General features: G+C 42.9%; 1 long non-coding RNA gene across 33 annotated transcripts in view; it reads right to left on the reverse strand.

The window, feature by feature from the left end:
• The window catches only part of LOC143435157 (uncharacterized), a 156,010-nt gene that overhangs the window by 110,829 nt on the left and 20,293 nt on the right, over positions 1–24,888 (reverse strand). For 28 of the 33 annotated variants that reach the window (XR_013105198.1, XR_013105195.1, XR_013105194.1 and 25 more), the window contains 8 exons: positions 20,993–21,103; positions 19,445–19,582; positions 18,096–18,228; positions 8,866–8,996; positions 5,702–6,045; positions 4,245–4,318; positions 2,978–3,167; positions 2,706–2,861 (listed from right to left, as the gene is read on the reverse strand). This is a non-coding gene — a long non-coding RNA (uncharacterized LOC143435157). The remainder of the gene's footprint in view (positions 1–2,705; positions 2,862–2,977; positions 3,168–4,244; positions 4,319–5,701; positions 6,046–8,865; positions 8,997–18,095; positions 18,229–19,444; positions 19,583–20,992; positions 21,104–24,888) is intronic. The other 5 variants (XR_013105171.1, XR_013105183.1, XR_013105173.1 and 2 more) reach the window with 5 other exon arrangements.

Here is a 24,888-nt window from a genome sequence, read left to right on the forward strand (position 1 = left end):
GAATCAAGCTGCACTTTGAAACTTTACTTCAAAAAGATAATAAAAACATTAAATAATATTAATACAACCTCTAAGCACAGGATCTGTAGTCAGGGCATACCCCCTGACTGAGTGACAATGGGTAATAGCCAAAGGCAAGTGACAGTAAAAACTCCTATATAAGTTACAGACTAACGTGGGGGCTGATGTGTCCTCCTACCTCGCTGATATTAATGTGCATTCTTTGAGAAACAGCAGAGCCTACTCTGCTCTTGGTGTGCTTAATAACTTAGGGAGCTAGGGTGCAGGACAATCAACAGTCACAAGGTCACCGGGAACCACTGGCTTTCCAGTTCCTCGTCTCAAGTCAGAGTAGAACAAGAACAGGGAGACAAGGAATGAGCTGAGTTAAGGCGATTAAGGAAACGTGAGAAAGAACTCTCCTGGGGAGGGGAGACGCTCCACAGGAAGACTACTGATGCTCTGCCCTGCCTACAGGTCTTCTATAGATCTTATGGAGGGAAGTAAGTGGAGAATGAAATAGATGCACACTGTGGGCAAGGCGAGCCTGTCTCTTGTACCTGCATATCCAAAGTGACTTGCTTCTAGTGAATAAGAAAGTAACAGAAATCTAGCTCTTTCAAACGGTGTGACAGAGTCACTAACACTGATGAGGATGATTCTCTGCCAACCGGCCAGAGAGATATCCAGCATCCAACCTCTTAGTCTAACAGCCTTCGATTATCCTCGAGCTCTGCCAGCAGCTGCGTAAGTAGATCATTCCCCAGATTAAGCTTTCTCATACGACTGCAAATGCTATGTCAACCTCCTGAGTACACACTTGGCCCTGTGAAACATGGCCATGTTTCTGAGCTGTGCTCAGATTCCTGACCTGCATAAACTATAAGCGAACTGGTGCTTTAAGCAATTAAATTTGGGGTCATCTGTTACCCAAAACCAGATTTTGAATGCATTAAGGAAGCCAGAGTGCAGAAACCCCAACAGTGTAGAGCAGTATCTACCAAGGTTTTCTTCTCACTTCTGGTTTGTACCTCAGATGCACTATGAGAAGACTCATAATTATGTCGGTATGAATTATCATTGAGTCAACTTTTCTCTGATATTAAGGTATTTGGGTTCTTATCTCAAACTGGGTTTTATCCAAAAGAAAAAAAATCAATGAGTAAATTAAAAAAGATTATTCTTTAATAAAAGGAGTCTTTCCTGGAACCCCTGAATTAACATTGCAGAATACAGGCAAAGTCTCTGGCCCCAGTTTAAATACTTTAAATCCTCTTTTTTGTTTTGAAACTCTTCTCCCCTGCTGACTTCTCATCCAGTCCATCCCTGCCGCCTTGGTGACATAGCTCTAATTTAAGCTTCTATCAAAACCCATTATAATTTCCACTCCGCTGCCCTTGAATGCTGCTGAATTAAGATACCAGAATAATTAATGGGCCACCTCGCTAACTCTATCACTTTTTCCCATCCCAGAGAAAATGTCAAGTCACATTTTTTCCTGTGGAAGTCAGGACAACCAGCAGATCTCCCTGTCACTTATAAATTAGTTAAGAAGTATCAAAAGGCAAAGACATTGGGAGGCAGTGAGAATGTGTTCACACAATGACCATATGCACCCCTAAACAGGATCATTAGAACCTTTAAAAAAATCTAAGGGTATATGCATATATAAAACTGCCAAAGAATAACAAATAAAATGTTTTTTTTTAAAAAAAAAAAAAACATTTAAAAGGAAGTCATCAAAAAATGAAGACAAGCTGATTTAGTGCAAGCCCATTATAGTGATCTCTGGGTCCCCTCAGGAGATTGACCCCAGCACATGTTCCTATACTGGGATCTGCAGGTGCTATTTCTCTATAAAATGTATTGTAGTATTTGTGTGTAATCTATGAACATGGTCCTAAATACTGGAGTCCCTGGACTACTTACAGGGCTTAACCAAATGTGGATGTTGGCATGGTTGAAATAATGAGGTGATAACAGTCTATGTGTCTCCGGTACAGGCATGATTGGGCCTCAACCTGCAATTCCAGTCTCAGAAAGGAAGACAGAGGATCCCCCAGAGCAAGATGACTAGCCATAGCCACAAGCCCTGAGATTGGGACACCCTGCCCAATGAACATCCAGCAATAGAGGGTGATTCCCAGCATCATCTCTGGACCTCCATGCTCTCTCTGTCTCTGTCTCTATCTGTCTGTCTGTCTGTCTGTCTCTCTCTCTCTCTCTCTCTCTCTCTCTCTCTCTCTCTCTCTCTCTTACACACACACACACACACATCCACACACATCCATGTGTGTCTGCACAAAAACATGTGTGCATGTGCATGAAAAATGGAGAAAGAAGAAGAGGAGGGGTACAGAGAAGGAGGAGAAGGAGGAGGAGGAGGAGAAAGAAAGAAGGAAAGAAAGAAAAGAAAGAAAGAAAGAAAGAAAGAAAGAAAGAAAGAAAGAAAGAAAGAACAAATTTTCTCTAAGGCAGGTAATTAAACACAAAACAAATCTGTCCTCTTTTTTTGGTTAACACACAGAGGGAACCACATCCAGAGGAAGGGCTACAGGTTGTTCAATTGCAGTGACATTTTCACTAAGCAAATGGCACTCACAGAATGAAACTGAGAGGTGAGGACAAAAGTGCCATTATGCCTGAGCTGAGGTCCTGAAGGCTGAGGCTGACATTTTAAAACTCTGGAGGAGGCAGAAACTCACCACACCAATGTGTTCCTACACAGCTGTGACAAGTGACAGCAAACTTCGTGGCTTAAAACAACAGAAGTCCATTTTGGAAAGCCCAACATCAGAGATAAGCAGAACTTTTCTTCCTCCAGAGACTTCAGCAAGGAATCCATTATCAGAAGTTCACAGCTTTTTTAAAAAAAAATGCAAGTTTTATTAATTCTTTGAGAATGTCATTCATGCATCGAATGAATGAAGACATTTTTGTGCAGTGGTCAGCAGTTAACAAACACAGAAACTCATACCTAGTCAAGATGGAGTGTTCAGCCACCTAAGGGACATCTATGTCATACCCTTTCCCAAGACTCAGAGACCATTCCAGAAGTGAGGTAAAAAGATTGTTAGGACTCAGTCAGGGGTGAACAGAGTGAGACAGCATCTTCTAAACCATTGTTACTCACGACCTCGCAGCAGTTGTAGTTGCTTGCAGAAGACCTGCAGAAGATAAAGCCAATCAAAATTCCAGCATGAAAGGGGTAAGGAGCTATTGACAGTTGGTGGCTTCTGGGAGAGAGTCAGTTTGCCTTAAGGGTGTGGCTCCTAGTAGGTCCACCATTCTCCACTGGATGGCCCCACACCTCTGACTATATAGACAGCAGAAACTGGACTCTGTTATTGTTGCTGTTGTTGTTTTTAAGAGATGAAGTTGAGAAGGTGTGGGAGGGTGAAGGTCCATCTTGTAAGAGATAGAGGCAGGAGTTGGGCATGGATGGGCTGATGGCTATTGTAGCTTCAGGCCTGTAGGGATATCACACTGGTCTTTGTCTCCGTCTTCACAGTCTTCTCTGTGTCTATCTGACTCTTCCAGTGAGTGCTCTCTCGCTCGCTCGCTCTCTCGCTCTCTTTCTTTCTGCTTCTATCCTATAAAGATACTTGTCTATTGACTAAAAAGCCCACTTAGTTGCCTAAGATGAACCCTTGATCTCAAGATCCTGACCTAAACACATCTGTAACACTTGCCCCAAATAAGATAACATTTTCAAGTTCCAGAGACTGGTATATAAATATATATTTTGGGGGCTGTCATTGAATTCACATTGCTATGGCATTATTTCCCGAATTTGTGTGTGGAGTGTGTGTGTGTGTGTGTGTGTGTGTGTAGTACACATTGTGCCCTGGTGTACACATGCATGTGTATACATGAGGAGGTCAGAGATCAACATCAGTTGTCTCCCTCAGTCTCTCCCCCATCTCAGTTTTTGAGACAGGGTTCAAACTGAACCTGGAACTGAAGTGGCTAATGGACCCCTGGAACCCATCTATCTCTACATCCCAAGCCACAAAGTGACAGATGCACACATCTGACCAGGTTTTCCATAGGTTCTGGGGAACTGAACTCGGGACCTCTTGCTTGTGCTGCAGGCCTTTTACCCTCTGAGCCATTTAGTCAGCCCTAGGATGTAGTCTTGTTCTAAGTGAGGTAGGGAGCTACAGGGATACCTCTGCACAAAGTGAGGTACCACAGAGGACGACCTGATCTTTAAAAGATAACAAAAGGATACGAAAACAGACCTGCTCAAGAGTCAGGTAGGTGAGCTGGTCCTTGCTGGTCTGCTGCAGACTTTACATAGGAAGGAATTAAAAGCCTTTGAAGAGAGAGATAACAGATATAAATACTAAGGCAATGGAGCCTTAGCGCAGGAATCAGATGTGTACAGAATGAAGGGACATGAGTTATGATCCCAGACACTGGCATCCTCTCTCCAGAGCCAATGAAAGCCCTGAAGTCTTAGAAGTAAATGGCAAACCACATAGTGTAGACTCCTCTACAGTTCAGGGAGCTCATGATTCCCACAGGAATGACTGTGCACCAAAGGCACTGGAAAGCATAGCTTCTCCTTATAAACGCATATCCAGCCCATGCTATGAGATATATGATATATGAGTATATGGTATGCTACGCAGTGCGAGCCTGGATCCATTACTTTTATTATAATTTTTCAATATTTATTTATTTATTTATTTATTTATTTATTTTTGCCTGCGTGAATTTATGTGTACCACACAAGTACAGGAACCTTCAGAGGTCAGAAGAGGATATCAGATCCCCTGGAACTGGAGTTGAGAGCATCTACGTGGATGCTGGGAAGGAAGCCTGGGTACTCTACTAGAGTAGCCTGTGCTCTTAATTACTGTCACTTCAGACCTAAATTCCTTACTTAAAAAAAAAAAAAAAAAAAAAAAAAAAAAAAAAAAAAAAAAGGAGGCTCTACTAATCCTCCTAGAGATGGCATTCCAGAGGCAGTGGGAAGAAAGATGAAAGGTGAAAGCTGTAGATATAGATATAGATATAGATATAGATATAGATATAGATATAGATATAGATATAGATATATCTTCATGGTCCAACTACTGTGATCAACACAAAAGTTGGAACATTCTTCTGGATAATATGTCTGCTTTAAATACATTTGAACCAGATTGTTCTGTGCTATAGAAAGCCAGGCCAGCAATATAAATGCAAGCATTTGTCACCTTTAAGCATCAAAGGGAAGAGATTTTTTTTTTAATATGTAGAAACTCACTGACATTCCCTCCAGAAAGTCATTTCCAAGCACCCTTTAAAAAGTGAATGTGTAATGGAAATTTCGAGTCTCCTATTCACAGTTTTTCGTGCCACTGTGTTTCCTCACTTCTGAAAATCAATAGAGGCTATTAATCATCTCTCCTGCAAGCCAGAGTTTGGAAATGTTTTAAAGGTGAAGTGCAGAGTTTGAGGGGAATGTGCAGAAAATTGTGCCTACCCCTTAACAGAAAAAGCTCTCTGGGTTATGGGCAATGGTAGTAGATATAGCTAGCTATAAAGTCATTGTAATCAGTTCTCCAGGAACTGTGTGTATGGGGGGTGTACACATGTGCAACATATATGTTCTTCTAGAGGCACATACATAGGTATATGTGAGGGCTAGGAGTCAACCTTGGGACAACATTATTCTTCAGACCCAACCTTGGGTCAACGTTATACCCACCTTGATTTCTGAAACAAGATCTCTCACTGGGACCTGAGGCTCACCAGTCTCTGGCTGGACAAAGACTCACAGAGATCTGCCCTCCTCCACTTCCTTAGAAGCACATTACTAACTGAGTTTATCTCCTCAGTGAAAAACTGGGCTCTTCAACAAGGACTTCAGCCTCTGAATCATGTGCCAAGCACAAGATGCCTTGAGATTGCTGCTGTGATCGGCTGTCTTTCTTATCTTTGTTTTACTGGACTCCTCAGGGTTGGTGTGTAGTGTATCATAGACAGGGCACAGGGAAAGCATTGACAAGCTCACGTGAAGTCTGAGAAGCATCTTTCCTTGTGGGGCTGCACCTGTCAGAGGGGAAGAGTCAGGAGGAGGATCACAGGAACACTTCGGCGAGGCGCTACACCTTTTATCTGAGAGCCTCGACTTGCCTGTACTCACTCAGCGTATAGAGAATCTCTAACCCAGTGAAGTTAGATAAGTGACTTACTAAATTTAGAGCTGTAATTCTCAGGCTCTAGTATTCATCGAACTTACAGTAGGGCTAGTTCAAACTCAGAGATTCTGATTCCCTCAGTCCTGGGCAGGGGGTTAATGACTGCCATGTCTGACAGCCCTCCTGACATTTCTGATTCCATAGATCTGGGATGGGATAACAATCTCCATCTCTAGGTTCTTGGATGGCATAGCTCCTGCTGGTCAAAGAACCACGCTGGTTTAAGTCAAGGGGCTTTTGGCTAGATAACAAGAATTAGTCTTCAGCTCAGGGATTAAGGTCCTATACAGCTCTAGAACAAGGCCCAAATTCTGTTCTGAGCACCGATGTCAGGTGGACAACTCACATGCTATTAAATGACATGATTCATTTCAACTTCAGTTCTAAAAGGGTAGGATGCCTCTGGTCCCCACAGGCACCTGTAATCATTTGCATTTCACAGAACACACTGATAGAGAGCCATACACATACTTATAATGAAAGGAAAAAAGGATCATTTCTCCCTATCCTGAGATTAAACATGCATGCTTTCGTATCCAGCCTTTACATAAGTGCTGAGGATTTGAACTCAGGGCCCTCTACTTGTGCAGCAGGCACTTCAGCTACTATGTCTATGTCATCTCTCCAGCCTTACATTGTAGTCTCACTCCATGTGAAGAAGGGACCTAGAAAGATACCTCTTCACACAGTGAGGTTCCACAGAAGACAGCCCAATCAATAGGCAAAAACACAAGTATGAGGAGAGAAAACCACCATGAGTGCAGGGCTCAGTATATCTCCTAGGACTTAATACGAACTTTTGATAAGCTAAAACAAATTGTTCGATGCACCCATATAAAACAACCTGCCAATGTCTGTTGTCGGGCTTATTTTTAATCTCCTCTAATTCTCTTAGTTATTATTCCTCTAAAATGACAGATTAAAGTTCACTTAGGTAATACTGAAAACCCAAATGATATTGTAGGCTTCATCCTGGGGCCCCTTTGAAGGATCAGTCTTGTTGGACTAATCAGGTAATTAAGTCTTGGTGGAATCTGTGCCCAGCTGTGCCTCATCCTTGCTGAGCCAGTTATAGCCATGCTCAGCTGAAACAGTGTCTGAGCATCAAGATAGAGAATGAGGTCAGCTCTCACCAAAACTTAAAGCCTTGATTCTCAGCCTGTAGGTGAAGACCCCCTTTGGAGGGTTGAATGATCCTTTCATGGGGGAGTCACCTAAGACCATCAAAAAATACAGATCTTCACATTGATATTCATAGCGGGGGCAAAATTACATTTAGGAAGTAGCAACGAAAAGAATTTTATGGTTGAGGGGGTCATCACAACATGAGGAACTGTATTAAAGGGCCACAGCATTAGAAAGGTTGAGAGCCACTGCCTTACAGCTCCTGTTTCCCTTCATTTAGGGTGATAGGTGAGTGCAGTTAGAGCGATTGAACTCAAGCCAGATTCTGGTTGGCTACAGGCAGCTGTCTTTCTACTGTTCTAATCAGCACAGATACATGTTATCAGCAAAAGGATTGGATGGAGCCATTGGAGGGACATTGAGGTGGACCCCTTGGCACAAGTCACTTAAGACAGGAATGTTGGCGAAGTGAAAATTAGCAAAATGATAAGGTAAAAGGCGGATATGTGCTAGTCCCTGCTTGGTACAGTTGTGTTTATCCTGGGTTAACCAGCTCTTGTTGCCCTTAAGGAGAGGCCAACACTGCAAGGAAACATCCTCTGCCAAATGAAGGGAAATGCAAGCTTAAAGAAACAAGCTCTTCAGTGCAAATTAACTCATTCAACTGGGGGGGGGGGGGGGGGGGGGGGGAGTCACTGCCAAGTAGGGCAACTTCAAGTTTCAATTAAGGGTAACTCTCTGGTCTGTGGGCTGAGTGGCATCTGGTGCCTGTCCCAGAATCCAAACAGCTCATCAGTGAGACACTTTAATTAGTACACACTCCACACTCAATGGCGGTGCTGTCACATCTCCAGGGTAGGCAAGAGGCCAGATCTGAAGGTGCTGCCCTTTTGCCCAATTTCCAAAATGCACCCTGCCATTCTTCCAAAAAAGAAAGAGTGAAATAGTTCTTCCCTTTAGATACTTCATCAAACGAAGGCTTCCACATTTCAGATGGCTATCGATCCTGGTGACTTATGAGCAGAAAATGATAGAGGCACAAATTTAGATGGGTTTTCTCCAAGTTGCTTATGATGAGGCTGGATAATTCTCTTTTATTGCAACCAAAAATAACTTGTTTGCTCTCTGGAACTCAGTCCTTTTTCTCTCCTTGAAAGACCCACTGGTTGCCTCCAACACCACCATCAAGGTCCAGATCTGGCCGGAAAATTGAGAGCTGGGTCTTGGGAGATAGCTCAGTTAGTAAACTGGCTGCTTCTCAAGCCTGAGGACCTGAGTTCAAACCTCATTGCTCACACAGAAAGCCAGGCATGGTGCGCATGCCTATAATCCCTGAGCTGGGGAGACAGAGTCAGGCTGATGTCTGCTGCTCCCTGTCCAGTCTGCAGACACATTGAGTGACATCCAGGCAGTGAGAGAACTGTCAAAAATGGACAAGCCGGAAGAAGAAGACAAAGAAGAAGGAGGAGGAGGAGGAAGAAGAAGAAGAGGAGAAGGAAGAGAAAGAGGAGAGACAAACAAATATGCAGGAGTCCTGTTAGCTTACCTAATACAGCTCCCAAATGAACAAACAAGGACTCGTTGTGGAAGGCACGGAGTTCCCTTTCTAGGAAGTTCTGTAGAGCTCAGAGTTGCACACTGACCGAGACAGCCAGCTCTACTGGAAATCCATGATTTCTATAGGCACATGAAGGTACCAGTCCTTTACACTGAAAATGTTTTGTCATGAAAGTTCACAATATTCTTTAAAACACAAAGGAGTAGGGTGCCCTGGTACTGATAGATTATCATAAATAGCGCTAGCATCCACAGGGCCACAGTAACACTCGGATAGTTCTAGTTTTCCAGCGGACCCTTGATAGAATACAGAATGTTCCTTTCACCACCCCATCCATAATACTCTGAGTGACAGTAAACCTACAACTTCCCATTTCCTCTGGAGAAAGTCAAACTCTAAGTGACCTAAACAAATTTCCTTGACAGAAGACAAAGAGTAAAAATGACTCTTCCCTGAACAGTCAGTTTGAGAATAATTTATGGCAGTTAATTAAACCTTAGCCAGATATTTTCTATTTTTAAAGGGGCAACCAATTATTTACTCATTCATTTCCCTGGATGTGCTTAGGAGCACTTAAGTACAGTGTCAGATGTCAAATAGAGGTGAGTGGCAGCCTGGAATTAAAGCAGTCACTCTGTGCCTACGGCTCACTTTCTCTTGGTTGGCTGGCCACTGTGCCTCAGAAATGAAACCGTTATGCACTGATGCCCCACGTTTTTTTCAGCTTTCATTTTAATAACTTTATTGACATGTCAAGGTAGGCAAAGTTGTCAAGGGTGGTATCAAATAGTCAAATAAATCAAAGCTCCATCTCTCTGTACTTCCCATTACTTCAGTGTCTGTTTCAGACATAATCAGGGTCAGTTCACAAATCTCTGATGCTTTACAAATGTCAGGCAGACTTTCAGATTATCCTTGAAGAGTCTTTCTGCCAGGTTATAAAACAGGAACCTCTTATTTCATACCTAGGACGGTGTTCTAGTTATGGTCACTGTTGTCGTGATTGAACACCACGACTGAAATCAAGGTGGAGAGGAAAGGGTTTATTCAGCTTACACTTCCATATTGTAGTCCACCGTCAAAGAAAACCAGGACAGGAACTCAAACAGGGCAGGAGCCTGGAGGCAGGAGCTGATGCAGAGGTCATAGAGGAGTGTTGTTTACTGGCTTGTTCCCCATAGCTTTCTCACTCTGCTTTCTTACAGAATCCAGGACCACCACAGCCCAGGGATAGTCCCATCCACAATGGCCTGGGCCCTCCCCCATCAATCACTAGTTAAGAAAATCCTCTAAAGGCCTGACTAAAACCCAGTCTTATACAGGCATTTTCTCAGTTGAGGCTCCTTCCTCTTTGCTGATTCTAGCTTGTGTCAAGTTGGCATAAGACTAGCTGGCAATGAGTTTGGCTGGTCTGGCCTTTAAGCACTTTAAGCACTAGGCTATAAGCAAAGGTACTGGTTCCTATACAATGGCTCAGTTTCCTATGTGGAGATCTGTAAGGTTTGAAAGTGTGAGCGACTACTTTCTCTTCTCTCCAACATGTGAACACATCTAATAAGTCTGTGCCTTCTTTCACAACTAGCCCAAACAGGCCTCCACCTTCATCAGAACTATGCTATTAAGTCACTAAAATCCAACCAGAGCTGGAGCAAACTTGAAAGCCATTGGCTTTAACAGAACCTGGTTAAAAAAAAAAAAAAGTCACAGTAGGTAAAAAGAATGGCAGAACTCTAGAGCTCGTTGGATGTGTGGTTCATTAAACACAACATTCGACTATAGAGGCAACTGCACAGGAAGGACTGGGAGAGAGGCCGTGCCCTCTAACACCAGCCTTAAAAGTTATCCTCCCCTCTGTCCTGTCCTCATGGATCTGCAGTTTCTGAAATCCCAAAGCCATGTTGCCTTCTAGTTTGTAAATGAGTAATAACTCAGTCAGCGGAAGTCTTCAGGCATGTGAAGGGACTGCTCGTGGCAACTGACTGATAGAAATTTCACTGAAATCTAACATTCTTCAGCAGTTTTGAGGTAAATGGTGCTTTCCTTTTGTTGATGCTGCGTTTTTATTTGCAAGCCTATTCTTTGTGTCAATAGATTTATAATTCCCTTTGTAGGACCCTGAACATATAATATTTTTGTTCCTTTATCCTTATCAAGTAACTGTGTAGAACCTAATGTATATGAAATGTCATCTCATATTCAGATCCCCTGACCCCTGTATGCACAGTATTCAGACTCATAACGTACCAGCCACGTTTCTACCTTGGATCAGCCAGCCACGAGACTCCCTCCCCTAGTTCTTAAGTGGGGACTAAATTATTACTTTCAGTATCGCCCCCTCAATATAATCCTGTGGCCAAAACAAAATACAACTAAGAAACTTGTCTTACTTTGGGCTTTTATTGCTGTGAGGGGATACCATGATCATGGCAACTCTTGCAAAGAAAAACATTTCATTGGGGCTGGCCTACAGGTTCAGAGGTTTAGTCCATTAGCATCATGGCAGGAAGCATGGCATTTCAGAGGCAGGCACGGGGCTGGAGAAGGAGCTGAGAGTTCTACATCCTGACTGACAGGTAGGAGGAATGAAGACTGGGCCACAAGGTCTGAGTTGAGCTTCTGAAACCTCAAAGCCCACCCTGAAGTTATACACCTCCTTCAACAAGGCCACACCTACTCCATCAAGGCCATATTACTCCATCAAGGCCACACCTACTCCATCAAGGCCACACCTACTCCATCAAGGCCACACCTACTCCAACAAGGCCACACCTCCTAATAGTGCCATTCCCTATGGTCCTATGGGGGCCATTTTTATTCACATCACCACAAAACTGTAGTCAGCAGAATAATTTTTTTCCCATGATTCTGGAAGCTGGAGCATATATGATCCAGGTACCAACATATGAAGTCTCTAGCCTCAATCTTTGCCTCCAAATGTTGCTGTGGACCTCATGACTAAGTCCTTTCCTCCTTCCATAGAGAGATGGAAGGAGGAAAGGACTTAGTCAGTTCCCTTCAGCCACTAATCCTATCCACTTGTACAGAAGCTTGTCACCTAACCACTTACAAAAGACACTAACCCTGAAGAGCATCACCTTGGTGATTAGGTTCCACTTGGGAGTTTTGGTTTGTTTTGACTTTTATAATTGTATTGTATTAAAGCTTTACTTTCATTGTTACTAAGGTAACCACATGTATAAGTGTCTGAATTAATGCATGCTACATATGTTTGGGTACCTGTAGACTCCAGAAGAGGATGACAGATCTGCTGAAGCTAGAGTTACACAAGGCTGTAACCCACCCAAGGCGAGTGCTGCAAACTGAACTCCTGCCCTCTGGAAGAGCAGCAAGGACTCTTAACTACTGACCCAACTCTCCAAGTCCTGCAAATTTTATTTTTAGTTGATATATGAAAATTATACAGAGTAATAAAGTTTGTTATATTGAACTATACATTTGGGGATGGATTCCAAGCAATAGAGCCTTCTGAACTGCCATATTGGAAAAAAAGAGAAAACACCTCTCCCTTAGTACTTCATTTTCGCTTCATGCTCACCTCCATCTGACACTCTGTGCACTGAGACTATATGTTCTACACATTGTCTTCATTGTTAGAATGTAAATGGGTGAGAATGTTTGTCTGTTTTGCTCATTACTATATTCCTAGCATCCAAAAGCAGGCTTTTAACATAGTTATTGAATTAATGGGATGAGCACTGTTCTATAGGTATCACCATTATGACTTTGCCACATTAAAAAACAAGTTCAGGAAGGGCAAATACTTTTTCTCAAGGTCATAATTGCCCTCTCATCAAAGAAAGGAGGTAAGAAAAAGAACTCCTTTAAAACAATACTTCTGTTTGGAGCTGGAGAAATGGCTCTGTGATTAAGAGCACTTGCTGTACTTGCTGCTCTTGCAGAGGACCTGGGTTTGGTCTCCAGAACCCATATTGGGTGGCTCACAACTTCAAGTAACTAGAGGTCCAGGGGATTCTACATCCCCTGCTAGCCTCCATGGGCACTTGTATTCAGTTGGCATACACAGAGAGAGAGAGAGAGAGAGAGAGAGAGAGAGAGAGACAGAGACAGAGACAGAGAGAGAGACAGAGAGACAGAGAGACAGAGAGAGAAAATATTTTTTAAGTACTTCTGTCACAAGCAGAATGGTGTTACCACATGTGCATTGAGATTTTTGTGTATCTGATCAGACCCTCTGCCCCTGTGTTCAGGACAAGTTCCTAGGCTTGGGTTAAATCTTCTGAGTACTAGGGTCCCTCCAAGGTTCTGTCTTTTATGATACTTTTTAATGATGATGATGATGATAATAATAATAATAAAGATGACAGCATCTGTATTCTGGACAGTTAAAAATTACCTTAAATCAACCCCCACTCCTCACTTCTCTTCTATAACAACAATGACTCCAGGTCATAAAGCTCTTAACACTTGACTCAGGAGCTCTCATGTCCACTTAGTGTTCACCCTGTGATGTGACTAGGACCAAGAGCATCAGCCCCAGTTTACAACAGAGGAAACAGAAGATCAAAGCTCACAGGAAAGGACAGCCCTGAAGACTGAGGGCTGATGCCAGTCCACAGCTCTGGGTTCAAACCTGCAGGTGTTCTCCACCTCCAGTAGCTGTGTGACCGAGTAGGTCAGTTACCATCTCTGAGTCTCTGCCTCTGACTCTACAAAAACACTGATCTGAGAAGTAGGGATCACGACATATGTAACACTAGAATGCCAGTGACAGGAATGAACGGGGAGCATGCCGGAGCAACCCTTATCCTATCCCCATCCTCATCCCCTGTTTTTTCTCCTCCCCTGTAGCCATAGGTCTTCAACTAGAACAACTATATAACCCGAAATTGGGACCGTTTTTTATGAACTCATTTTAAAGGCCCGTACACATTTCAGTGAATTTATCAGTAACTCGGTCAGAGAATTCGAGGCTCAGCAGGGTATTTCACAGTCTAAATGCCAGATGTACTCATAAGAGGCCAAAGCATATGCGATTAGGGTTGGGAGCAGCTACTGGCTTTCTCAAATAAAATCTAAGATACTGTGGTTTAGCTGAAAGCCTCCAGTGAGAAGTATTTTTCACTATAAAAACTCAGTCCCTTGGGTAGCAGGTTGCAGTAGTCTTGACACACTCCGAAGCATGGCCAGATCTGCAGCTCGTTGAACAGGTCCAATTCTGATATTAATTGGTGTCTTCTCATCTTTCACCAAATTGTTTATGTGCATAGTATACCACCCAATAAGTGTGACACAGAGGGGTCTGCTGTGTGAGCATTACCCATGTTAAGACTGAAATCAGGATAAGCACATAGGATCGCTGGGTGAAAAGAATTGGACCATTTTGAAAAAGAAAGGCTCCAAGAGTGGTTTCCAAAATCTCATCCCAGTGCTAAATTCTGCATCCAGTATAGTGATGTGTATTCCTACTACCATATACAGCACACGGCATGCAGAACACTCCTGATATCCCTAATATCCAGTGACCCCGCACTAAAGGGACTCTGCTGCCTCATGCTCCTGCTGCCATGCCTTCCCTGCCTGGTCATCTGTGTTCCTTTTTAAATCATGAGCCAAAATGAATAATTCCTCTCTTGCTTTGCCTCTTGCCAGTTTTTTGGTCACAGCTATGAGAAATGTCATTCATGAAAGCAGTCTTTTTAGTTTTAAGACTGCCCTTAGCATACACACACACACACACACACACACACACACACACCACTCTGCATAGTTGCTTTTTTCTTCCCCATGTTTACACATAATAGCTTCATGCACTGACAGTTAATTCAGGCATCTCTGCTATAGACATTGAGCCGATTCCTCCTGCAATAGTACTGGGTTACTAAGTCCTGCACTGTGGTGTACAGACTTGAGGTTTCCTTCCTTTTGTAATAACACTGTTTATTTCTTTTCAAAATCTCAGGTTGCTAGATTAGTCACTCCTGAGCACAGTGTGGTGGTTTGATAAGAATGGACCCAAAGCCTTTGATTAACATTTTTAAAAAGTGTAGAAAAGCAAGGAGAAAAGGCAGGTATGGGATAGGGGTTTTTGAGGGGTGGGGGTGGGGAAAGGGAATGGCATCTGAAATGTAAATAAAATATCCAATAAAAAATGTTCAAAAAAACAAACAAAAAAACAAACAAACAAACAAAAAGAATGGACCCCATAGGCTCATGTACTGGAATGCTTAGTCACCAGGGCACTATTTGAAAGGATTAGAAGGATTAGGATGTGTAGCCTTGTAGAAGGAAGTGTGTCACTGAGGATGGCCTTTGGGGTTTCAAAAGCCCATGTCAGGTGTGCTCTCTCTCTCTCTTTATCTCTCTTTATCTCTCTTTATCTCTCTTTATCTCTCTCTCTCTCTCTCTCTCTCTCTCTCTCTCTCTCTCTCTCTCTCTCTCTCTCTGCCTATGGATCAGGATGTACCACTCAGCCACTGATCAAGCACCTACCTGCACACTGCCATCCTCCTCAATGTAATGATAATAGACCAAACCACTGAAACTTGTAAAGCAAACTCCCAATTAAACATTTTCTTTCATGAAAGTTTCCATGGTCCCTTCACAGTAATAGAACAGTGATGAAGACAGTAAATAATTAGTGTGCACTCAACTCTTGGGACCAGGTTGATATGTCCAAGTCATTACCAGGATGTATACCACCTAGGGCAGAATCTACACCTGTCTTTGTGCATCACTGACTCAGCACCTGGCTCAACAACAAACCCAGTGGAGATGCTCAAGTAATGCCTGAGTGTTTGGCAAACTTCTTTTAAGCAATATCCTTTTATTTGATATTTTTTACCATGTACCAGGAATTATTCTTTGTGGTAGAAGTACATTATAAACTAAATAAAATCTCCTGTCCTAATGTATAGTAAGTCCAATTGTATAGTATAATCATGGTATAGTTATAATATTAAATTAGAAATAACTACTATATATAATGTAATTATAATGTTACATATAATTATAATATTATATATGCATACATATACATATATATATATATATATAAAATAGTTAAATAAGATGTGCTATGACAGCAGCAGGGAAGAAAGAATGAAAAGGACCAGGCACTGGAATGTGGGACAAGATGGGTTACCATTTCAAATAGGATGTTCCAGGTTGATGAGGAAGAGTGATTATCAACCACAGTCTGGAAGAAGGTGACCCTTCATAGGGTTGAAGGTGTGCTGTATATGGTAGTAGGAATACACATCACAATGACAGAATGCTTACCTACTGTGTGTGAGGCTCTGAGTTTAATCCCCAACATCACTAATAATAATAATAATAATAACAACAACAACAATAATAATGAAAATAACCCAATGGGAGAAGGCTTGGTAAGTCATTGTGAGATTTTGACTGTACTCAGGATGAATTGAAAGGCTGGAGAAGCTTTGGACAGAGGAGGGGCACAATCTACTTGCACTTTCAGAGGGCACCCCCCATGGGTTTGCTATGTGGAGAGTAGTTTGGACAGAAGTTATCAAGGGAAACCACTCAAGAGACTCTTGCAGTAATCCAAAAGAAAGAGAGATGGTGGTGGCTCCAGCCAAGGTAACCACTGCAGAAACTGAGAGAAAAAGATGGAGAAAGATGGAGTCAACGTCTTTGAGGCACTCACCCCCAAATGCTAATATCTATAAATGTGGGACCAGATTCGTGGTTATCCAGATGGCCATAGGCATTATAGTTATATTCAAGTCAGAAAGAAAAAATGACAAAGCTCATTAGACATTGACACATAATGTTGGTTAAGTCCGTAGGACGTATGGAGTCTGTGAACGCCATCTAAGACGCACATCAAGGCAGAAGGAAGAAGAAAGAGTTGAGAACAATACTGTTGAACTGTGTACCTGTAAAAGTAGGAAATTTTCTATGCCCATCCCTGCTCTGAATAATGACACAGAGACACTTATCTTTATTAAAAGCTTCAGGTATTATAGCTAGGCAGACATTCAGTTAATTTAGCTCAACTATGCTGGCCTGGGCTACATCCCAACCATGTGGTCCATATTGGCCATCTTAGTCTCAGCCTAAGACTGATTTTCTCTCTCTCTCTCTCTCTCTCTCTCTCTCTCTCTCTCTCTCTCTCTCTGTGTGTGTGTGTGTGTGTGTGTGTGTGTGTGTATGTGTGTGTGTGTGTCTCCCCCTCCCTCCAGAAGTACCACCCTTTCCTCTCCTGCCCTACTATTGGCTTTTCAGCTCTCTATTTAACCAATCAGAAAGTGATGGGAGAACAATGTTTCACATACTACTGAGTCAGGAGACTCCTCATAATAATGGCAACAGGGAAGTCTGGACTGCAACCAGATCGCTGGGGAACAGAAATCAACATCTGAATACACAAAAACATCCCCCAACTTGGATCAACGTTTCCAGGTATCTGGTGGGACCCAGCTTCTGCCTTACAACCAAGTTAGCTGGGTCTCCAAAAGCCCTTTCCTCTTTTGGCTTTAGGTCTGCAGTGACCATGTCTTCACCAAGCAGAATAGGGTACCCACTCATCTTCTCCTTGTTCCTACTTTATCATCTATCTTCTCTTCCCTGAGGGCCCTACCATCATCATTAAATTCCTAATGCCCTATTTGAGAGTCATCTCTGGTTTCATCTTCAGTGTTGTGTATGGATGGAGCTCCCTCTTTGGAAAACTCTGCCTTATGAGTTGTATTTATTACATCACACCAACAGGAAGCATGTGCTGAAGGAGAAGCTACATGGAAGAAGGAACAAGCTCAACACTATCTGCAAAGAGTCTCTGCAACATGGCTCCTCAAGAGGCCCTGGCCCAGACCACTCTGCATCCAGTCTCACCACAGCTGGATCCTGCTAACTGCCCCACACCTTCTCTTTTTACATTGAATGGGAAGTCAACAGCAGTGACTGGCCAGAGTTTCTACACTTACTAATACTTTCTCTAACCCTGGTCCCATTTTTCCCTGATAATTCTTTACTTAAGCTCTCCATAAATTACCCAATTTGAGGCTGCCATCTGTTTCCTGCTGAGACCCTGACTGACACAGAGGGCTCCTTGTTGAGTCTCCTTTCACAGTGAGGATCCTGGTGGCTACATTCTTCTGGAAAATAATCCCTAAGCAAATGTTCCATTAATGAGGAAACCAAGCTGGGATATCGATGCTGAGAAAAGGAAGACAAATGTGGAACAATTATGTGAACCACATAATACATACCATCCTGCTGGGCTTTGACTGACAGGGGTTAATAGAACCAGCTCTGACAAGTACAGAGTGAGGAGCCAATCCAGGACTGCCTTTCAGAATGGCCTTATGCCCACATATCCAAAGCAAATCTCACCAACATCTGCTGTGAGGAGAAGAACCACAGAATAACACTTCTCACATAAATAATAATTATACCAGCAGGTCACCCACGTGATTCACAGTTAACAGAAGTTATAGAAAAAGAAGCTGAGGCTCATGGGGTGACCTGGTCATAGTCATACATCTAACAACAAGAAAAGTCCGGATGTAAACTCAGTCCTGTCTTCCTAGGAAGCTCAAGACAGAAACTTTGAGCCCTAGACTATGCCAGAATTCTCCATTTGTGGCTTAGCCTCTGGTTTGGCCTTTGTTTTGGACACTGGCCTACACTGAGGTGGGTTCCTGGTCCATATGTGCTGCCAGCATCCTGCTCCCCTCCTCCTGTGTGGTGACAGTTCTCTACAATCAGCTTTCATCTCTCCTCCACACCTTCCTCGGCTCCACACTGAAACATGGCGTCTCCTTCCTAAAGGCGTTCTTCTGACTTAGTTCCGTTTTTTTTTTCCTTAAGCCGGATCTATTGAAATCCACCAAAATTCTAAGCAGACTCAAACCATAGTTTCTTCAAGTCCATCCTAGATCCGGATATTTTCAAGGACAGAATTATACACAGGAAGAAAATCTCAGTAACAAAGACTGCTCTGAAGCAGTACGTTCCAGCCCCATGGAATCCCAACTTCATGCATAAAACTATACCTTCCTTTAAAACCACCAACACTGAAAGTGACTTAGATACCATGATTTACAGGGTCCTGGAAGTTTGAAGAAGGACATAAATAAGAGTGAAAACCCAAAGCCATCCAATCCCAAATGATCATTTTGCTCGGGAGCCACACTCATCTCCGAAAAGGCTCTATTGCTATTTTGCTTCGCATTCACTTGTAAAGGAAGTCTAAATGACCAGAGACACACCCAAAGCTCACAGACACGAATCTCACAAAGCTCACACGTGTCCCATTAAGTGAGCTCCTTATTAAAACCTGGAGTCACAAAGACCTAGAAATATGCATGTAGATCATGCATCCTAAAACCTGGACACAACATGGCTGAACAGGCAGTTTCTGCCTCACACACCATGCTCCTTCTCTAGAACCATAAAAGGATGCTGACAAGAAAGGGGACTTTTTAAGAATTTCATGCAAGAGAAGTATTTTCTCAACTTTTTACACAATTGACCTCCTTCACTGTGGTGTCCACATATCTGCTCAAACCTCTGAATCTTCAGACTCCATCCAAGGCCCTTAATCACGATGCTTTACCTTCATGGGCTTCTCTGATCCTAGTCTTCCAAGAAACAGTGAAGTGGCTTCCTGAAGATGGGGGAGGAGTGCTCCCTCATGTTCTCCCATCATTCTCTTCACTGAGAACTCTGACAGCCATGGCTAGGAAATCAAGTCCTACAAAACAAGCATAAGACACCCCACCTAACACTTATACCTGGTGGCTGAAAGATTATGGTCAGGAAATAATTATTAGGCTGGGGTATGATGTGCCTAGTGGTAGAGAAACTTGACTAGCACATGTGAGGCCCTAGGTTCAACCCCAGCACTGAAAAAAATCACTACATAGATAGATACATAGAACATAGATACATAGATACATAGATACATAGATACATAGATAGATAGATACATAGATAGATAGATACATAGATAGATAGATACATAGATACATAGATAGATACATAGATACATAGATACATAGATAGATACATAGATAGATACATAGATAGATACATAGATAGATACATATAGATAGATAGATAGATAGATAGATAGATAGATAGATAGATAGATAGCTACATAGATAGATACATAGATAGATAGATAGATAGATGATAGATAGATAGATAGATAGATAGATAGTATAGAATTAATAGATCTTCTGCTCATCTCTAGTTTATGTGTGAAGAAACCAAGGCTATCAGTGCCAAGTGTGTTAGTTAGCCTTCCATTGCTATAATGAATTACCTAGAGTAGTTAACCTATAAAAAGAAAAGGGTTATCTGCCTCAGCTTTAGAGTTTCAGTCCATAACTGAAGAACCCACTGCTTTTGAGCCTGTGGCAAGGTTGCGTACTATGGTGAGAGCTCTGTAGCTGTGTAGCAGGTCAAAGCTGGCAACTTCATGTCCAAAAAGCAAGTGGGGGCAGGGAGGAAGCGGAGGGAGGAGGAGGCAGCAGAGGAGGAAATAGTATCAGATAGTATCAGAGTCCCACACTCTCTTTTAAGGACATACCCACAGTGAACTAAAGACCTCCAATAAGGACTCAACTCTCAAAATCTCCACTACCTCCTATAGCGCCATGCTGGGGACCAACCCTTTAAAACACCAGCCTCTGGGAGATGCTCAAGGACCAAACTATAGCACAAAGAAGTCTTCTGGGCTTCTTGTTGGTTGACTGGCTACTGGCCACCCCCCAGCTCAGTGGAGAGCTTCTCCTTGACACTAGAACACACCCTCACTGACCTGAGAGAAAGGCTTCACACGGGAGAGCACTCCCATGTGCCAAGCACTGTGTCCTACAGAAGATTTTCATTTCCTCCTCATAGAACTATGGTGAAGGCATTAATACCATCATTTCAGAGGGGTGGGAACCGATTAGAGAGCCATTAGCACCAGGATTACTGACAAGGGGGTAAATGAATCTAGAAGGGACCAAGGGCCAACTGAGAGGACCACCACCAGTATTCACAGATGCGAATCCCTTGCTCTAAATGCTAGAGGGTCTTCAGTGCAGCAATAATCCCCTTCCCCATAGTTGCCTCTACTATGTAATGAGTTTAAAAGACACTCTCCAATCCATACCTGTGAAAGAGAGAACACTGGATAGTCTGTGCATGTCATTGGTGAGGAGGTTGGGGGAGGGGCGGTGGGGAACAGTCCATCAGTACAGTACACTGACTCACTCAAACAAACCTATAAATAAAAGAGACAACTTTTTCAGAGTGCAGTGTGTGATGCACAGCCCATAAATGACATGTTAACCAAGCATCGACCCAAACTTCCCAAGTCTGCTTCTTATTCCCGTGACCAAACGAAGCCACATTCAACTCCCTCTGATCTAGGACTCCCATGAATAAAAGATGTTCCTTGACACTAATTCACTCTGCTCCATGCCTGCCCACTGTGCCCTCTGCATTTGTCTTCTGGGTGGGTGAGTTTCCAACGAGATGTTTACCCCCTCTATTGATCACGCTGTCCAGGGCATCTCATTAAGCAGTTGGTGTCGCCTGCTAATGCACCATTCAGGTTCCAGTTAATGGCCCTAGTCTTTTTTTAAATCCCTCCCCCCAAGAGTTTGGCAACAGAAAAATTACTGCTTTCTCTTAAGCTCAAAGTACCAAAATACAATTGCTGAGAATATTTTATGCTATCAAATGGAGAACACCTATGAGAGAGAGAGAGAGAGAGAGAGAGAGAGAGAGAGAGAGGGGGGAGAGAAAGAGAGAGAGAGAGAGGGAGAGAGAGAGAGAGAGAGAGAGAGAGAGAGAGAGAGAGAGAGAGAGAGAAATACCATGGTTCATTACCAGAAGCTTTCACTGGTTAACCATCTAAGAGAGGAGGGCACTAATTGTGCTTTCTACTTCCTCAATTAAGGCTGAAAGACAGAAAGAAGCAGAAAGACAACTTGAATGAGGCTGGGTTGGGACACTCATCACTGCCTCTTACTGTCTGTATCTAAACTAAGTGGCTTCACCTCCCTGGACCTCTTTGCAGTTTGGGGAAGTAGACAGGACACTGAATAAGATGATCACACAGTACTGATTCACACCGTCTCAGATTCATCTCTAGCCTTACCTCTTAATGGTTCTTCATGCAAGTATCCTCGTCACGTGACAGTTTGTCAAGGTACTTTGGGTTTAAGATCTATCATCTTTGGATCATTCAGATGCTTCATTTTTACCTGCATTTACAGTGCTTGTAAACTCCTCTGAATATACTTCTAGAGAACTGGGGTTGGGTAGAACGGTTCATTACTGCTGTTCTGTTTAGTTTTGTTGTCATTAATGGGCGTTTCCACACAGTTTCTCCTGGCCTCCAAAAAAAATACTAGTTGTTTTGTTTTGTTTTGTTTTGTTTTTTAGTACTTCATCCTTATTATTTTAATAATTTTTCTTATTTCTTAAAAATCTCATGCTGGTATACAATATATTTTGAATATATCCACGTCTTCTGCTCCCTCTAACCCTGTTTTGGTATTTTTGGGAGATTGTTTAGTGTCAGTTTTATTAACTATTACAACTTACTTTACACCTGGAAGGTGGTTACTTTGCATCCATTATCCTAAAACCCAACTTGGGACTTGGATATTAAGCCAATGGAATTACAGCAGAAAGATGTTTGCCTTAAAAGATGACTGTAGCTCTGTCTTGGATCTCCTCATCTCCTTCCTACTTATCGATTTGCAGTGAATTCCCAAGGAAATGCACTGAAGAGATAACCCTTTTACATTTACTATACTGACTTATTTATTTGAGAAAGTGTACACACATGCTACAGCATAGGTGTAGAAGTCAGGGAACAAGCTACAGAAGTCGGATCTCTCTCCTTCTACCATGTATGTCCCATGGATGTCGGGCTAGGCAACTAGCGCCTTTACCTGCTGAGACATCTGGCTAACTAAAACAATCTGTTTTCTTCAAGATTCCAGAAGACCCAGGTCATGTAAGCAAGGTATAAATGGTTTGGCATAGCAACTAGCTTCTTGCTGGGTCGTGAACGTGCACTCGCTAAATGTCAGCTGGTTGGTTGAGAGAGTGGTACCAGACATCTGTCCTTCATGCCTGCTCCACATGGTGGGAAGTCACACCCAGTATTTCCCATTCAGTTTCAACCTAAGGTCCAGGCAACAGCACCTGCCTTTACCACACACACACACACACACACACACACACACACACACTGGGTTTTTCAGGGATCAAACAGGATTTTGCCTGTGAACAGTTCCAAGACCCATGGAAGAACTGTATCACTCCCAGAGAAATCATGTGTTTGGGAAGAGCTTAAGTTTTCAGTGGATGTCAGCATTTCCCAGGGACAGCCTCGGCAAATCAGAGGGCCAAACACACCCAAGCAAGAACGCTCGCCTAGAAGAGCTCATGCATTATGGATTTCTGACCAGATATGAATAATACATTGCTCCATTTTAAAATGCAACGAGTAAACTTCTGGATGCCATTAGTATTGTGTAGATAAATATTTTAAGAGCCCCATGTAAATATCCCATAGTCACTTAGTTCATTGTGATCAAAGAAACGTATGTCTTCACGTCTACACTAAACCAACAGAGGCAGTTCGGTAAAACACGGGATGAATGGAGCCCTGGAAGGCAACTGCAAACCCAACGCGCAAAATCCTGAATCTCTGTTTTTTTTTTTTTCTAATCTAGCACTGTCACAGAACCACAAAGGGAACCAGCTATATTTAAATCTTTCCAAAAGAAGGGAACAGATTATAAGGAAGAAAAGGACTAAATATGTCCATTCAGGCTCCAAACTTGTCCTAACCTGTGGGAGAAAGTGGTCCAAAACTGGCAACAAGGCTCTGGATTCTCAAGAGAGGGAATAAGCAAGTGCTACACAGGGAGGGTAATATTTCAGGTCAGTCCTTACCTCTCACCAGTCCCAAGATAGAGGATGGGCTCTAGAGATAGGGAGACAGAGAGGAAGAGGGAGAGGGAGAGAAAGGGGAGGGCAGGGGAGAGGGAGGAAGAAGAGAGAGAAGGAGGGAAGGAGAAAGAGACAGAGAAAGAAAGAGAGATAGAAGGAAAGTGATAGGAGAGAGGGAGGGAGAAAGACAGAGGGGGAGAGGGGGAGAGAGACAGAGAGGGAATAAGAGAGAGGGAGAGAGAGAAATAGAAGGAGAGAGAGGGAGGGAGAGAAAGACAGAGATAGAGACAGAAAGGGACAGACAGAAAGAATAACAGAGAGAGAGAGAGAGAGAGAGAGAGAGAGAGAGAGTGATAGAGATCAAAAAAGAGGTTGCCAAGAAATAGAAGAGGAATCATGGGAGATAGAGGGGCTGGGAGGAAATAAAGAAGTGGAAATACAGTCAGGATGTAATACATAAGAGAAGAGTAAATAAAAAAAAATTTACAGTACTTGCCACATAAGCATAGAACCCTGAGTTCGGTTCCCAGGACCCACACAAATACCAGGTGCAGTGACACACCCCCCTGTAATCTCAGAGCTGTGGAATCAGAGATAAGCAGATCCAGAGGTCTCGCTAGCCAGCCAGCCTTGTCCAGCTAGCTGGCTCAAGATTCAGTGAGGAACTCTGTGACAGACAATAAGAGAAGCAATTGAAGAAGATACCTGACAGTGACTTCTGCCCTACCCTCACACACACAGACACACACACACACAATGAGCAAGCACCCGTGCATACATGGCATACATGTGCACACAAGCATACACACACAAAACACGGGACTGATGGAATCACCTAAAACCTTACTCTCATACTCAACTTCACATTAATTCATGGGACTTTACTCTTCCCCCGATGCTTAGACTTAAGTACCTTGAGGGGTCCAAGTCAATAAGTTAACCAAGCTCCCAGTAAGTTAGAATGGGCAGCCAACATGATAACTCACAATTTTATTATAAAAAATAACTCCCAGTCAGACTGTATGTCACTACTGTCAACCTACTCTACCCTTGTAGGAAAAGGCAGAACATGAGAAAGATGCTTACTTATCT

The sequence above is a fragment of the Arvicanthis niloticus genome, chromosome 20 (genome assembly GCF_011762505.2).
Source record: "Arvicanthis niloticus isolate mArvNil1 chromosome 20, mArvNil1.pat.X, whole genome shotgun sequence".
Taxonomy (NCBI): Eukaryota; Metazoa; Chordata; class Mammalia; order Rodentia; family Muridae; genus Arvicanthis; species Arvicanthis niloticus.